The sequence below is a fragment of the Bicyclus anynana genome, chromosome 18 (assembly GCF_947172395.1).
Source record: "Bicyclus anynana chromosome 18, ilBicAnyn1.1, whole genome shotgun sequence".
Classification (NCBI taxonomy): Eukaryota; Metazoa; Arthropoda; class Insecta; order Lepidoptera; family Nymphalidae; genus Bicyclus; species Bicyclus anynana.
In genome coordinates, this window is record NC_069100.1 from 705,381 (window position 1) to 720,307 (window position 14,927).

A 14,927-nucleotide genomic window follows, 5' to 3' on the forward strand; every position below is an offset into this window, starting at 1 on the left:
GGTTTTAACGCCGCCAACTTTCCAACTGCGGGTTGAGAATTTGAACTGACAATTAATTTCTTGGAAGAAAGAAAAACAGAGTATTTCATATAAGCTCGACCCTGGATTCAAACCCAGGACCTAATATTCCGAAACCACATAAACTAACCATTTGACCAACGAAGCAGTTTTTGGCATAATATTTAAGTATTATCGTTGTTTTTAAAATTATTTAAATTTAAAAAAAAAAATTCTAAATCAAACTAAAATAACACAAAATTGAAATCCGCTTGTGAGGTATGATTCTACAGACGGACATAATATACAGAAGCTGAATTTGTACTTAACACATCCTCAATTTCGGAAGTGAATGGGGATTCCCTTAATTTTCATCAGTTTTGCTATTTACTAATCTAAATTTTGAATCGAATCAAAATACTAAAAAGACAAAAGGAAAAGACGACTGTCTTTCCAATATAAAGGTAAATAATTAAAGAGGTAGATACTCACCACACTGATTTTCCAAACATTTCGAAATCAAAAACCAATATTTTTTTCACTTAATATTCACAAATGACACCAAAACCACCAAGTCCAAGTCATATAATTAATAACAAAATATCAATTTACACAAAAAATCGTTTGTCCTCAAATAAAAAAAAAACAAAGTGTTACATGTATCCGAACGCCCTTCAAACAAAAAATAACAAGATGGCGTAAAAAAAAAACAATACGTCAGTTACAAGCGCGGGAGTTGGATTGTGAATGACAATGTATTGTGTGTGGAGGAGTTTTTAACACACAGCCTATCTAAACAATACGATACGCGTTTTGAAATGCATCATGTCCTATGATACATTTAGTAATAACTTGGATGAACAAATGAAGCGAGGTCGAAATTCATGAGCAACAGCCCAATTGTTTTTTTAAAGTTAGCCCTTGACTAGACAGCCGTGATAGCCCAGTGGATATGATGATCTTTGCCTCCGATTCCGGAAGGCGTGACTTCGAATCTGGTTCGGGGCATGCAACTTTTCAGTTGTGTGCATTTTAAGAAATTAAATATCACGTGTCTCAAACGGTGAAGGAAAAACATCGTGAGGAAACCTGCACACCAGAGAATTTTCTTAATTTTCTGCGTGTGTGAAGTCTGCCAATCCGCATTGGACCAGCGGGGTGGAATATTGGCCTAACCACTTTCATTCTGAGAGGAGACTAAAGCTCAGCGGTGAGCTGAATATGGGTTGATAATTAATGAAATGAATGATGCCTTTCACTGCGATCTCAGCTTATGGTAAGGAACGGTCTAGCATGGAAGCGGGCTGCTCTACCCATATCTCTGATAGTTTCTACGCAGCATCTTATTGGAAGATTATCGCTTGGCAGTGGCGGATTTGAAAATTTGCCGCCAGAAGGCTATTGAATTTTTGCAGCCCCAACTGAACTCTCAAATTCGATAGGTATCCTAGTTCGCAATGCCTTGAATTGTGTCAATAAAATTGCAACTTTTAATAATATAATATATTCCGTCGCCGTCGGTTCCGTGCCTGATCTCTCAACGGGCGTGTCAGTCTGTCATCCTCCAGAGTGAGGGAATAGAGAGTGCACTTGTGCTTGCGCACACACTGATGCACTTATTATCTCTTGCGATGGTTAATCTCAACATGAGATTGGCCGTGGTCGAATGATTTGATCGAGAGCATATTATTATTATACAAACCAAAAAAATAGAGATGTTGTTGTGTAGAATTTCCAAACAGAGCTCTATCACAAATACTACCTACTCCTAAATTTCAAATTTACTTACACATTCTACATGCTACATACAACACACGTTGCACCCAACATTTTATGATGTGATGTAATAAGATTCATGTTTCCATTATCCATACAATCCATGGGAAAATAATAAATTCTCTTCTTTTTTGGATTTAACAAGGTTCACAATAATTGCTTAATTATATACCTACAATGCTTTAATAATAATGTACAGGTTTTTTAATTATCCACTAGTCCCCGCGGTTTCACCCGCGTAATTTTCGTGAGAATACGAGGATAAAATAACCCGTGACTCTCACAAATAACGTGACTTTCTATTGGTAAGAGAAATTCAAATTGATTTACTAGATCCAGAGGTTACATATTACAAGGTCCGTATAACCTCACTTTACCTCTTTACAAATTAGTAGGTTTATATAAGTTAACGATTTATAGCCTCAATAGCTCAACGGTAAGAGCGGTCGGACTCATCACCGAAGGGTTATGATTCGATCCTCGCCCCGTGGGTTTATTGTCGCACTCCTAACAGTCTTTCCCGAACAATTGGAGGGAAATGGGAATATTGGTCTTATTTAAAATCATATAAATATATGGGAAATATTCTTTAAAAAAAATATTACCGCGATTAGAAAGAAAGAACGTTAATGAATAAATATATTTGCCAAAAGAGAAACTTCAATTAATATTTTATGCTTGTACGTTTTCATTTTATCTCTATACTATAAACTAAAACCCGCCTCGGGAGTATAATTTTTCAAAAAAACTATCAAGCGTATGATAACCAATACGTCAATAATAAATCTAAACTCAATTTCGCACTGAGTCAGCAGTTTTGTGATATAGGATGTGATAAATGAACCGCGCTCTAAACTCTCGGAGAAACTTTCATAATTAACTTTTTAAAAACTACCTTCCTACTAAACTATTGCATTTTGGTTATAAAAGAACGAAACATTGCTATTGGTCAGTAGCTTTTTTGATTTGAAGGCATCTGTGGAGCTGCGGTATGCGCGGTGGATTTACAGGACGGAGGTCCTGGGTTCGATTCCCGGCTGGGCCGATTGAGGTTATCTTAATTTGGCCAGATCTGGCTGGTGGGAGGCTCTGGCCGTGGCTAGTCACCACCCTACTTAAAACGTACTGCCAAGCGATTTAGCGTTCCGGTAAGATATCTTGTAGAAACCGAAGGGGTGTGGATTTTCGCCCTCCACCTAACAAATTAGAACGCTTCCATCTTAGATTACATCATCACTGACCATCAGGTGAGATTGTACTCAAGGGATAACTTGAAAACAATAAAAATAAAATAAAAAAATTGCGTATTAGTAGGTGAACTGGTGACGGTAGGCAATTATGAGGTTTAGATTGAGAGGCTTTGAGGCTTTGAGAGGTAGCAGGTTTCAAGAATCCAGCTTGTCTTTAGTGGATATACCTACACGAATTTTATTAACTAGCTATTGTGAGTAACTATTAAGTCAAGCCTTAAGGGCTCGAAGACTTAGAAAAACAAAGGCAGGAACGACTCTCTAAGGGCGTCTTCTCAGCCCAGAGGGCCGTTCTGGAAGCCTGAGAGTAACAATCCGGATACCTCCAAGGTCGTGAGTTAATAAAATCCACGCCAGGGTGAATAAAACCGTCCAAGTATAAAACAATTTTTTTTACAAAGAAATTGCACTACCACTCGTCGTACCAAAAACTAGCAGGTAGGTACTCAAATTACAGAATAATGGTTGTTCTGTTTACTTTGTTGTTTGTGAATTAACATAAAAACTTAAAAAAAAATTCACATTAAAAATTGGAACAATTTAGTGATACGGTTTAATGTTTCTAGTAAGCAGTGGTCTTTTGTATCCCGGAATTAACCCATAAACATGTGGAGATACAAAGATTTCCAATTTAAAAGAACCATAAAAACCAGGCCAACACACTATCATCACTATAAACTAACCTAGTAATAAAGTGTTCTTCATAAGAATATCTACATGTAGGGTAACCATAAGTGCGAAGGTACAAAAATCATATCAAACTGTTATGTCTAGACTCATAATATTGATGATCCAACTAATCAAAAAACTAGTAGCAAAGGGAAAGGTAAGGGAATTCTAAAGAACAATGATATTAACGCAGAGCGAAAGAGATAAGTAATTGTATATTATTCGAACAGAACAAAATATATAGAGCGATAAAAAAAACACACGTGAGGGTCGTAGACTTTGTTGTCTTAGTCACAGAACAGACATCGCTAAGAGCTAACGCTTTTGGCCTTATACGTGTCATATCCACACTAATACTGTAAGTCTATTTTTCCTTTTCACGATTAATACTGCTGCTTTTGTTTACAAAAAGATGTGTGATGAGTTGCCGTATGACAGAAGTATATGGGAAAAAAATAATAAATTGTGCAGACTTCACTTAAGTGGATAAGAATGATCAGCTAAAAAAAAGAATTGATTGATTAAAAATAATTAATTAAAAAAATAAAAATCTCTGAACTGTTTAATACAAAAGATTCAGGAAATTCCAGTAAATTTAAGATGCCATGGTGCCCCTAACTCCATGGAATGTTGCCAATATTTGAGACAATGCCTGATGTCATATACCTTGCATCATTGCATAGAAGTTCTGCTTTATCTATGTGAAATATGATAACTTTTGAGAAATACTCTCACAGATGCGGCCGTGCTCGAGCTCACTATATTATGAAGTTGCGTTGTCAGTTTGTGACAGTATATTTATATTTCTGTACACAAAAATGCATTTTTAATAAAACTGAAAAGTGACTCTGGAGAATTCTCAATTTTTTTTGGAGATTTTCCACAAGTTTGATATTAATCTACAAGAGTTTAAGATTATGTCTTGATGAAACTTTACTTTTTTTCTATAAACTGCAAATAATATAGAATTTATATCCTATTTACTGATTGGTTTAAAGGCGGTTCCAAGCCATTGAGGTAGTGCTCTTGAAATTTATCTTGTTTCTTTTGGTATCGCCAATTTCAAAGCTCTTCCTCCGATAACAATGGCGATAAGCATATTTAAGATACACATCACGAGACAGGCTATTTTCTAGGCTATTATCTACCAATAACGGCTAAATTGATAATTATATCGCTTTCTTTCATTGTGATGGGACGAAAGTTGCAGTTCCGCCGCTATTCGTCGACAATAATAAATATCTCATCACGAGATATTATTGCTGATGCATTCTAGGCCTAACTGGCTGTGTAGTGGACCTGTAGCCGTGATTATTAAAAATATTTACAAGCAAGATAGTTTTAATCCAATTTTTTCATCATTCATTACAATTATTTTTGGTTAAAGGAGGGAATCCTGATCCTGAGATGATGATGATGGGTTATTTAAGTAGGCTTGATAGTGATAATTTAAGCCAAAAATGTTTAGAAAAGTTATAGATGTTAAGGTCGTCAGACGCCCGAGAGAGTAGACACACTCGTACGTTATGATTCAGCACTGAACGTCAAATCTTGGAGCATCCGTATAACTCCATTATGAGGTTGGCGCGCGCCCAACTACAAACTAAGCCGCCTAACATTTGGAAAAATTGCATTTGGCAATTGTTGTACCAATTGTCTTTGTACTTTAGCCCCGGAACGAATTGCGGGCCGTGGTAATGCGACTATCTTTTACTTAACGGTCTAATAATTCTTTTAACTACTCTTATAATATCGTAAAAACCAAATTATATGGTAAAATTTTGCTTTTTGTGTAGAAAAACATAATTATGTGTGACTGTGTTAAGATTTGATTTGATTAGTGATATTAAGGGCCAAGTTTACAACCTTTTGAGAAGTGAAGGTTTTTCAAAAGTAGATTTTGTCAGTTTCTTACTTTCAAAGCCTATGAATAAGCTACTCGATACTTATCAGAAGATGATAAACCTAAATAAAACTATTGTAATGATGATATTTACAAACTGCCACGTCCGTCCAGTGGTAAACCGATTTGGCTTCAGATCACTTGATCATGGGCTCAAGTTCGGAGTCGGACTAAGAAAACTAAATTCTTTCTTCCAAGAAATTTTTAGGACATATTCTTAGAACTGATTTGAAGAGTTCGTATAGTTACACCCTCGTGCTTTAGACAACCCGTTGAGATGTCGGTCCTGGCCATTATCTATAACATCTGATAGTTGAGTTTTGATAGTGATTGTTTAAAAGTTAAACATGATCACCCTGAAGTCGCCAACTAACATTGGTGCAGCGTAATGGGCTAATCTCCATACTTCTCCTTCTAAAAAGAGGGAGGTCTGACCCCTTAAAATAGGCACATAGTGCACGTGCACGTGCGTATGTGACGAAATTATCATATTTAGTTGACACTTGTTTCCTTAACAATATAATGCTGTAAAGTATATTTTTTTACTTTTATAGTACAGATAGAGTTCCGGGGGTATGACTATTTTACAGGTCTCAAAGATCTCAATAATTATTTGTTGTGGTACACACAATAATACTAGCAGTATTTTATGAATAAAGTAAGGATTTTTTAAGCTGGTACTGTTTAAGATACAATACTGTAATATGCCTTAGAACAACTAGACAATCAAACCCTACTTGATTGACAATATATTGACACTATTTTTTTTAAATAATAATTAAAAAAAAATAGTGTCAATATATTATATGCCATATCTTTTATTTATTTTTTAAATATGACCAATATTCCCATTCCCCCTCCAATTAGTCGGGAAAGACTGTGTTAAGAGTGAGTAGTACCTACAGTTGACGGTTGACATCAAATCAGAAATGGCGTTTAAAAGCGATAAAGTGTGAACAGTCCCCTAATAAGGCGCGTGGGTTCACACACACGTAACATAAGCTCGCACAAAAATATGATCGTTGAGGCGCCGCCGCCCGTCGCCGTGAGCAACAAGCAGTTTAGGGGCTACACGTGATCATGCATAACGACTTACATATCGGCGGCATATAGAGAATGGATGCGCTCTGAGAGACAAGAGAAACTACTATACCTACTACTAACACTAGCTTGGCTGGTGGGAGGCTATTTACCACCCTACCGGCAAAGACGTACAAGCGATTTAGCGTTCCGGTACGATGTCGTGTAGAAACCGAGAGGGGTGTGGATTTTCATCCTCCTCCTAACAAATTAGCCCGATTTCATTTTAAATTGTATCATCACTTACCATCAGGTGAGATTTTAGTCAAGGGCTAACTTGTAAAGAATAAAAAAAAAGCTACTGAATTTGTTTTTAATAATTTATTAATATTGGGTAAGCACAGATACGTAACGATTCCCTTTAAAAAAATGAAATTTTTCTACAAACTGTGAAATATGTAAGCTGAAGTTCAAAATTTTTATTCAAGTTCAGTTTATTCAAGTACGAAAACATAAAATTAAAGTTATAAGGGTTCCAAACGCGCCTTGGTCCTAGAGTCCCGCCTTGTCGCATCTAGTGTCCTTAGATCACAGCAAACAAAACTAAACAAACAATATTGTTAAAACATTCCTGCTTACGCGAGGGGGGATTGTTTATTTTGATCACGGGCATGTCATATCACAGGTTATGTGTTCTGATGTAATTGAAAAAATGTAGGTTGTAACTGAATTCTTATACGTTCTATATCATCATTATCATCATTATCAACCCATATTCGGCTCACTGCTGAGCTCGAGTCTCCTCTCACAATGAGAGGGGTTAGGCCAATAGTCCACCACGCAGGCCCAATGCGGATTGGCAGACTTCACACTCGCAGAAAATTAAGAAAATTTACTGGTATGCAAGTTTCCTCACTATGTTTTTCCTTCACCGGTTGAGACACGTGATATTTAATATCTTAAAATGCACACAACTGAAAAGTTGTGTGCATTTATAAAACGTTGTATATATGCACACGTTATTTCAAGGCTTAAGGTCCTAGCAAGTCTTCTCACGTCTAACTGAGACGTGAGAAGTGTACTTACTAAAATCTCCCTATATTGTGATAACTAGCCTGCCTGTGCCTACCAACAGATGTTTATGATGATGGTACATCAAAAAACCAAGCTTTATATTTGAGCAATAGTACGGATTCTTTAATACATCCTCATCTTTGTACAAAATGCACAAAATTATCCGAGCTTGCATATATTTATTTATGCACAGTATCGTAAATCCGTGCATCACATCATGTATGCATGACGTCACATAATATCCATGATGAACGTAACGTGTATGCATATGTCGAGGGTTGCTTATAGCTCGCATGCATATTCTTCTGAGCTATGAATAAACGAGAGGTTTCTCTAAAAATGTTTTCGTCAATAATTTGTATTTTCTACCCGACTACGCCAAAGCGAAGTGGAAGAGTTATGATTAACAGTCCTCTATTACATATACCTATATATAACTATGTTTGTGTTTGTGTATGTTCTTCCGTGTTGTCTAAACTGTTCATTCTTTTGTAATCAAATGGACTATGCTAGGTTACATTTTAATCTTGTTCAACTATACAAGAAGTAGATTTTTTATTATGTAGGGTTACATAATTGTTAAACTTTTAATTATGTCATAGATAAGTTTATAAATATCCATTAATTTCGTGGTAGTTTTCAAAGACAAACAGTTTTGGAGTTCTAATATTTTCTAATAAAAACAAGCGCTTAAGAATATTTTTTTAGCTAAAACTTCTTGGACTTGAAAACTTGGGAAGTAAGTTGGTGAATGCGTTACGAAAAGAGTAATCGGGTGAGGCGAACAGACGTTGAGATGGAGAGCTAAAGAAGTTTTACTTTAGTCGTGGAATATAAAGCATACACATTGTATTTCAGGCATGTTGGTCCCAACTTTGGGAAGCCTCTAAACACGCTTTTAAGGACCCCATTAATTATGTATTTTTAAACTGTTAATATAAATCGAATTTCACACTCCTGCCTTACTTATGTCCTGTAAGAAACCACTTTACAAAACACGAAAGGTTTTTCAACTCTGCGTCTCCTCCAGCACAAAGGCGTAATATTTTGATAGTGGATGAGTATTATATTGTTTTTATCCCCGCCGCCCCTCGCGGAGACAGTGGTCGATGAGGTCAGGCAGCCAGAGATTAGCTATCGCTATAGTATTGTAGAGAAATAAATAAGATAAAAATTGCTAACGAACAATGAAAGGAGTTATTTAGTAATTAATGTAAAGTTTAAATAAGTGATTAGGCACCACGACTAGTGGCCGCATAGTTAGCTGACTATGAATATAGCGCACTTGGCCAAACTGGCCACCTGCAGGGTTATAATGTAATTCGGTGTACCATTCAAATAATAAGTCACTTCGTCGTTGTTCATCGTATCTTCGTAATTGTAATCATCTAACATAGTTACTTCAATTAAATTATCTTGACTACGTCATTTTACATCGAATGAAAGTGATTTTTTTTGTTTTACAATCACTTAACATGGTTATTTCAACGAAAAAACGTAAATAATTATGTTTCGTTGAAATAATCTAACTACTTGCTATTGCCACTTCTATATTACTGACACTTTACATAAAATGAAGACTTTATGTAAAGTGTCAGTAATTTACTTATATAGTCATTTCGTTGTAAATATGATGTTAGATTATTGCATAAACGAAAATATTATGAAAAACGATGTAGTGACTTATGTAGTGAAAAATGATGTATTTGAATGGGACACCGAGATACATAATAACACTGCTGGTCCTGGCCAACTGGTCGTTGCCGTGGCTGCAAATCTGGTCGCAGTTCAACCGTAGCTTTTTCGACCACGGTTAACGACTTGTCGTGGTCATGCGACGAGAAGTCAATGGCTAGACAGTGCTTTAACAGCCAATCAATCGAGATTACCCTTTTATAGTTTGAAGTTGTTTGAATAAAAAATCTTAGCCAACTTTAAAGAATAATATTACCAATTCATTTTTCTATTGCAACGAAAAGTAGTCCAACTGAAAATTGAATGTCTTGATGTTTGCATTTTTAACTCTTAATCGTGGATCTTTTGTAGATTAACTTTCAATTTTATTAGTCTCGAGTTTACAATTAGGTACGCTCACTCTTAATTAATAACACTCCCATGATATGCGGGCGACGGGCGGAAAGACAGCGTGGGTGTGAAATCGTGCGCGCAGGGAAATGACGTGCATCAGTCGTGTGATTTTCATTTATTCTAGACACCCCCCGCGCCGCGCGCAACATCGGGAGTGTTACGAACGAAGTTGCCAAGCTATAGAAGTAGCTTCTTATATCATAGCTTCGTCATTAAGACGCCAGCTTAAGGCGAAGAATAAAAGGGTGACATCAATCTGAGTAGAAAAAAAGCGCCATTACGAAGTAAACTGTCCCCATTAGGGGCACTGAGAGCGAGATGTCTGTCCATTTGTCACCGCGCGTAATTCTGTTACCTCAGCCAAACGACGCATGAGAATTAAGCTTGTATTATCCGGAGATTACGTGGCCCATTTGGGAGTGGATTTACTGCCATTTTTTTTCTATATCGTTTGTCTTGTTAATTTGTTTTTTTCAAAGTAAATTTTAATGGGAACCTTGATTTGAAATAGGTTATTGCTTTATAGCATAACAGCAACTCCTTCTTTTTTTAATTCTTTACAAGTTAGCCCTTGACCACAATCTCACCTAATAAGTGATGATGTAATCTGCGGACTAACTTGTTAGGAGTAGGAAGACAATCCACACCCCTTTCGGTTTCTACACGGCATCGTACCGGAACGCTTAATTGTTTAGCGGTACGTCTTTGCCGGTAGGGTGGTAACTAGCCACGGCCAAAGCCTCCCACCAGCCAAAAACACTCTCAATCGATTTCCGACTATAGGCGTAAACTTATTCACAAACACATAAAGTATAACAGGATCGAAATGATCGTAAGTACCTAATTAATTATTATAACATTTTTTGAACATTAAAAAAAATCAAAATTGGTTCGAAGTAGGTGACATTAGTAAAAGCTTTAAGATGAATAGTGTAGACAGAGATACTCCGTCTACGATGAAAGAATATGTTTCTGAATGAGCATGTTTAAAATAAACGAAAATTCTCAAGATGAACGACCATGTTTAAGATGAACGGTAGACAAATGTGGAACAAGTCGCGGCAAGTGGCTCCTGGAACGGTTTTAATCAGACTTACAGAGAAAATCTAATTTCGGAAACGCGCGGTGACTTGCACAAAATGTGGTTTCCCAAGCAAACGGTCTAGGGGTGGCGTAATTAAGACATCGATGAAATTTTAATTATTGGATATCTTATACACGGCTGAAGGTTTGGCTAAAAATATCAAGCCGTTCATATTACAGTGTATATATGTATTCTGTGTTACAGGCTAAAGAGGTATGAAGAATATTTACCGCTCGACAAGGTAAATTGTTTCATTTGAGAAAAGAAGGATAAAAAACATTACGAAAAAACTATCTATGTTACAAAAACATTAAATAGCAATAAAATAATAAATAAAATTACTATTTAATTTATATTTTTTATGAATAACATATATTTTGTTATACTTATCTAGAATATATTCAAGACTTCGTCCACATTGCTTTTGGATTTTTTAGATTTTCCTTAAATTTTTCTTCATCTGATCAAAATGAAAAGAAACATACAAAAACTAACTTAGTGTTTTTACCGACTTCAACATTCTAAACACTAAATTCATTTAGTGTTTTTTGAGAACAGCTTGGACAGGTAGATACAGAGGTGATTTAAAATTATTTATTTTACTCGTCTGTTTATTTATTTTACTCGTCTGTTTATCTAAATCGCTATGAAAGTAATAATATTTTTTTACACATTTTTATATTTTCAATTTCAACTCTCGCAAACTTCCACTAGTCCGAAGTTTTCAATCTATTTGTTTATATTTTTTATCAGCAGTATTTATCGATAAAATTTATCGATGTGTCACACCACTAACATCAGTTTTAAGAGTCCGACAGTAACACTAGAACTGCGGTTAGAAATTTGAATTCTGATAAACCAATATAACCGGAACTCTGAGCTGGTACACTGTGCAAGCGGGTACGGGTCAGATCTCACTGTCATAAATATTTTAATTAGTTTAGTCCTCTAGTGATTTAGGAGTGTAGCTCACTGAGGCATGACGGCAAATACTGACAGTAGCCGTCAACGGTTACCGTGGAATTGCAGTTTAAATAAACAATCGCGGCTTAAATAAGCAAATAATAAATTCGCGGTTTTTGGTTTTATCAGCTGTTTAACTTATTTTTTTATGCTGCATGCTTATGCCAGGTTACAACCATCTTTACTGATTTTATAAGAAGGTATATTGATATGAATAGCAGCTCAATGAGTAGGAATATTTCAAATACGAAGAACATTTCCACATAGCTTAGTAAAGACTGCACAGCAATGTGGGTAAACTGTCGGACCTAAATTAATATGGTCGTGAGTTCGAACCCTAGCCAAAATGTCAAAATGTCTTTTTTAATTTATAGGGAATATGTATGACGTGTATTAGTTATTTGCAATTAATTAAAATTATTGTATTATTGTATCGGCCATTTTGTGGAGAGATTGAGTTGAGGTCAGACGGTTGCATTGTGTAAGGCGTCGTCGCTTCAAAGCTACTACTGTGTACAGACATTTGTGAATAATTACTGTCAGTGATTTAGTTTTGCTTTAATTGTCTAAAGTATATTTTGGATGTGTTGAGAAGGGTAAGTGTTAGACTAATATAAAACTCGCGCATTACTTAATACGTAGGTAACGATTAGATTAAACATGATGTTGTTTCTATTGTTCTTAGCCTCTTGAAACGCCTTCTCAGCACGAGGGAACTGTATCACATTGTATTCACAAACCGGATCCCTGAGGGTCAGCTCCGAGCTAGCACTATTGAAAGGCTTGGTAGGGTGCCTGCAGAACAACTAAACGCAAACCCTCCTGGCGTCCAACATTAGTTCAATACCCGTAACATATGGCGCCCAACGGAAAATAATTATGAAAATAGTAATTAAAGTGTCTAAAAATATAATATTAAAAGAACTGTGTAAGAACGAACATTACATTCTTGAATTGTAGAAACGATTCTACACTATACCTACCCGCCTATCTAAAGTGCTGAACGTTTTACTTTTGGACGGAGAACTTTGTATTTACTTACTTATGTTTTACGTACTATAACTTAGATGTTCTAAAGCTGTAACTAATATAATAACTTGATATAAGATTCTTAAAGATTGTGTGATTTGCAGTGTAGGTATAAAGAAGGTATCAACCTAGTGCATGTGTTATTGAAGTTTGATACTAATAGGTTTAATTCAGATTAGGGAGCATTACTTGAATTGATATTATATTTTTGCATGAACTATTTTAATTAATTGAAAATAATATTTACTGATAAAAAATTGCATTGTTGTGTTTCAATAAGTTTTGTGTGTTACATTTACTAATATTATGTCAATTTATTATGTTGAAATAGTGCCTAGATTCAAGATATTTTGTCAATAATTAATTAATACCTAATAATACTTTGTTAGGTATATAATTGAGAATTTATTTATTTCTGGATTGCTATTAATTTTAATTAAATATTTATGTGTTTTTATCTCTGTTGTTGTTGTTGTAGTTGTTGTTGTAGTTGTTGTTGTTGTTGTAGTTGTTGTTGTTGTTGTTATTTTAAATTTATTTGATATTACATCTTTATCTTTTCTTTAAAGAGAGAAGTTTATAAGATAATTTATAATATTATTTCATTGATGGGTAAATATGATTTTAAATGAAATGTTTTTGTTTTCCTTGTTATTTCGTTCTAGTTGATCATATATAGTCCTCTTTATCTTGTCTTTAAGGATAAATGTTTTAAAAGATATCTTTTTTATAATTATTTTGTATAATTCATTCATTCATTAATAATGACGATTGATTGGTTTTGTATTAAAGATTAAATTCAGCAATATTATAATACTTTTTATCAATCTGTTAATCTATATATAGATATATATCAGATATTTAATTTTATATGTTAGTGAAAATTTTATACGAAATATTTGTTCATATTCTGGTAACTCTTTACATTTTTTTTCACATTACAGGTATGTTATTTACTGTTCTAATAAGTAATTGATTTAAATATTATTAATAAATTATTCTTTTATAAATAAATTAAATTAATAAGTCAATTATTAATATAATAGTTGTAAAATAATATTTTTGTTGGATCAATATTGTTATCGATATTTATAAAAATGGAGGTCAACTTTTTATTGAAAGATGAGTTGGAGTTCGAACTTGCGTCTCGCGGAGTATATATTAAAACTTTTGTATCAGTCATGAAAAAAATGCTTAAGGAGCTAATGAATTCAGAAGAAAAAGGCGACTATTCATATCAGATTAAAGCCCCAAAACAAAGCTTCGAGTGTCCTGCTCAGGAGTTAGAGGTGTGTAAATCAAAGGTGGCGATTCTATCAAGTTATATTTCAGAAATTTCAGAAAAACCAGACAGAAATTTATTTAGACGATTAGTGTCTAGGCTTTACCATGTTAAAAACAGGGTAGATTTCATAGTTCCTAAATCAGATGATGAAACCGAGGTAAGAGAAAATTTAAGAATTAAGATAGATAATTTATTAGCACAATTAGAAGAACAGGATGATAAAGAAGAGGAAGAAAACCTAACATTTAAAGATAAACAGATTTTACAAGAAACATTAGGTACGGTAGGGGAAAGAATAATAAAAAAACTAGAAAAACGATCTCAATCTAGGGAACACTTAGACATCAGCAACCAAGAAGATGATTGTGATAGGTCAGTGAATTTTAAAGACAAGCTTGAGTCTCGTAAGGCTAGTGGTAAAATAATTTCTTCATCATCAGTAATTGAAGATGAGAGTCACATGCAAAAACGTAAACTAGTGCCTATTATACAGTGGGGTGTAAAATTTTCCGGAAACAATAAGGTCAGTGTAAATGCGTTTATCGAAAGAGTAAATGAGCTCAAAGAAGCAAGAAATGCTTCAGATAGGGATCTTTGGAGATATGCAATAGACTTTTTTGAAGGAGACGCTTTAATCTGGTACAGAGCGAATAGAGAAAATATATTAACTTGGAATGAATTAACACTTTTACTGAAACGAGCTTTTCAACCACCTTGTTACCAAGAGGAATTACTAGACGAAATTAGATCTAGAACTCAGGGAAGAAATGAATCAGTTATAATATACAT